This window comes from Musca autumnalis, unplaced genomic scaffold (genome assembly GCF_047663935.1).
Source record: "Musca autumnalis isolate F117 unplaced genomic scaffold, ASM4766393v1 scaffold_1, whole genome shotgun sequence".
NCBI classification, from domain to species: domain Eukaryota; kingdom Metazoa; phylum Arthropoda; class Insecta; order Diptera; family Muscidae; genus Musca; species Musca autumnalis.
In genome coordinates, this window is record NW_027411644.1 from 18,881,521 (window position 1) to 18,885,349 (window position 3,829).

A 3,829-nucleotide genomic window follows, 5' to 3' on the forward strand; every position below is an offset into this window, starting at 1 on the left:
TTTAAATTCAATCCAAACCTTGGAGTTATGATTTCACAACATCTTTCGTTGTAGTCCAACAGAGTTATGAAAAATGCACTCCGTTCGATACATTTTATAAACAGTTGCTTTAGAGATCCCTACCCTAAATTCTGAATAAAAAATAAATTTTAATCAAAATGACAAACAATTTTTTCTATTTTGTTTTCAAAAAGAGTAATTATGTTGAAAAGAGATTTCAAGAGAGAAACAATATATTACACGCTGCATTACCTGTAACTAGAGCATTGACATGGTAGGCAGGGGAGCCCATTTCCAGTGACAAAAACAAGCTTTAGGATATTTTATGTGTCATTTTTAGGTGTAAAGTAACTAGGATCAATGTGTAACTAGTTACATAACTATGTCAAAGTATACAATAGCTATTTATTGAACAACTGGGTTCTTTGTATTAGTGTTTTACACAAATAATAAATGTAATTTATTTATTCTGGGATATTTCGCAATTGCTTGTATTTTTATTGCATCTTTGGACTGACTAAAAATGCAATCCGAAGAGTGCCTTTAAATTCAATCCAAACCACTACATCAAAAACTGTGATTTGGATCGAAAATGGAGTGCATCCTTGCTGTGTGCTGTGGAAGCAAAATGGAGTGCATCCTAGCTGCGCGCTCTCTTGTAAAATTCATAAGTGAATTCATAGGAAAAGATGTACTCCAACGGCAAATGTACCGTACACTTGTAGTGTTTCAACTGCATCCGCGGATGCAAACTTTTTGCTGGGTATGGACTAGATCAGTCGATATAGTTCAATAGTTCACTGAACTATAATCAGTCGGCGAACGAACGATTCACAATCTAGTTCAACATGTCGTTCACATATGCATAAAGTTACGCCGTCGTCTGTGTTAAGTGATGCCTTCGTTTTGGATCAAGGTACAATGAATAGCTGTTCGAAAGTGAAGACTTCTTCAAAAACACAACAAATTCCACATATTCCAATATTGAATGTGCCTTGTTCTGGATAGAAAAAAATAAAAAGAAACAGACACGCACACAGCCTTTTCACATTCCCTCCAAACATTTGGAAGTTAAATATATCTTCTCTCAGTAAATGCGTATCTGTAAAGTGCCTGCATTCAGTTAAAAATGCGAATGTTGTCTATTTACAGGAACAAATATGTTGTTATCGCTTTTTTATCCGTATGTGGTCACAACTGCGCGACTTACAGTATTATAAAAAGCGACACTTTATGTTGTACAAAAACAAATGCTTAAAGCCTGGAGTATTGATACTACTCTCTATTATAGAGAGTAATATTTTCAAAACAATAGTGACAGCATTACAAAAACAATTTATCTTGCAAACAGTTAATTTGCATGAAAGTTAATTGTCATGGTAGAATAATAAAGGTAATTTCATGCTACCAGCTGATTACAATTTTTTTCAAAATTCCAATTTGAAGTACGTTCATTGTCAAAGAGAATTTGACAAAAACACTTATGTATGTGTGTACATTTACAAGTACTGTATATGTACAAATGTCAGTGAATATTAAATTTTCATTTGAAAAAAATATTGTTTTGAACATTTGCTTTCTTTCCGGTCATTAAATAATGAAAATATAAAAAAATGGGTGTATTGATGTAGACGTACCCTCCCGCTGCTCCCCGTGTTCGACATTGATCAAGCTTTGCAATAATCCCATAATTACTGATGGCCATCCTAAGAACTCCAACGTGGTGCCTCCTCATGTCTTCTGTGGACCATCTACATGAGGATACAACGTTACAGGAGAGAACCCCTAGATCAGCAAACCTATCAGTCAGGTCTGAATAACATTCACACAGATGCAGTCGACCATGTTGTAACAACTATATTCTGAATGCCGTCCTCGGAGAACATCCCCATCTATCGCAGTTGAGGAATGTTAGCTGAGGCCGTCTAAATTCCTATAGGACAAGGATCAATGACACCGTGCAAAACATCTGCCCAGCATGCGGCACAGGCCCGCACGACACACTGCACATTTTCAACTGCCATGCCAAACATACTCAACTAGCCTTTTCGCTACTACCAATCGAAGCAGCCATCCAACAGCAGAACTAGAGATAGACCCAGATTAAGCAGAAAAACTAACCTACAAACATATAAATATACTGTTACAACAACATCCCGTGGCAGCGGGCTCTATATAGATCTACTCAGAATGTTTCGGCCAGTTGGGAAGATTAGAAATGTAAAACAAAATTAGGTTATGCTTCGAGAAGTTTTTATTAATAAAAAGTTATAGAAATCAAGATCTTTTTAACTATAAACCCACGAAAAACATAATATCGCTCAAAAAGGGATCACAAGGAGTACCTTCGGTAAAAAATTCCAAACGATTTTCAGACAGACCTTAAACTGCACATGCGCTAAATGTTGAACTTTTGTGGGGGAGGTATGATAGACCCTCTGGGAGGTTGACGTACATTTGGAAGACTTTTTATGATGTGCAAAGTTTGCCGAATCAGTCACTCCCTTATAGCGTACCATTTTAGCGAACATTTTTTAACTTTTGTGGGAATAGGTTTCCGACGGAGTGGGCCGAAATGGCCCATCTAAATTTGGGCAAAATGTTGCGAAATTCTGTTGCTTTCACTTTGGTTTTTCATTTGTTGTTGCTGCTACTTCATAGCCAATTGAAATAAGCTGCACGCGAGAGATGAATTGAATTCTGCTGCAATACCACAATGTGAAAAAAATCAACAACAAAAAATCGTCCTCTTGTAAAATTGAATAGGAAATTCTGCAGTAAGAGACGTAGATTTGCCATCTGATTTCCTTTGATTACGACACAAATATATTTTTAACCGTTCAATGATTTTCTTTCATTGTTTCCTTTTTATTTTCACAAAAAGACTACGAATAGGTATTTCTTAAAATAAACAAACTACATATATTTTGTTATGAAACGTCATGTCGTATTATTTTTGTTCAGTATTTGACACGCTCCCGTACAGACATACAGGGTTGTATTTACCTAAATTTGACAGATGCGACTACCTTTTATCATTCTACCATGGTTAATTGTAATGAAAGCAAATAAGTAGAATAAAACATGAGCTGATTGACGTGATTTCTTCAGTTCTTGTGACGTTCTGTTAACAATCTACAAACTTGATACAAAAATTTAAATGAAAATAATGTTGGGTTTACATTCGGCGTCTTTTCGTGATTTCGAAGGCGTTTCGTGATTTCGCGCGGAATCATGTAAAATTTATCATGATTTCGCATACAAAAATGAAATCATCACATTTCGTGATTTCAGCGAAATCAACATCGAAATCACAATACACATGATAACAACCCTGTTTTTGCCTAAAAAAGTACCAAAAGTTGCAACACTTTTCATGTATCACAATAAACAAGGTAGATGGTCAATTGCTGCAACAAAAAAATTTAGTATCAAAATTTGTAAACAATGTGAAAAAAATTTTAAATTACTTTGTTACAATGCTATTTTTCATTGTGTTCTCGTACTTTTTTAATGGTAATGTTAGAAAAAAGAGCGAATTGTCAAGAATTGCTTCCCCATACAAATTTCTTAAAAAATACGGGAACAAAAAAAGTGACGGAACTTGCAAAAACTGCAGCAGAAATGTCAAAATCAACGTATCAACTATCGTATTTAGATGATAATGAACATGTTGCTAGTGTCTACTATGCCAAAAGTGTATGGCAGAAAACAGAAGAATAGGGTGTTATTCGGCGCTATTTTTGTTTAAAGAGAAGTGCAAATCTTGCTATATTTCGGAGTAGGGGAACGCATTTTTAGCACTAAACGGGAAAACTGCTGCAGGTAT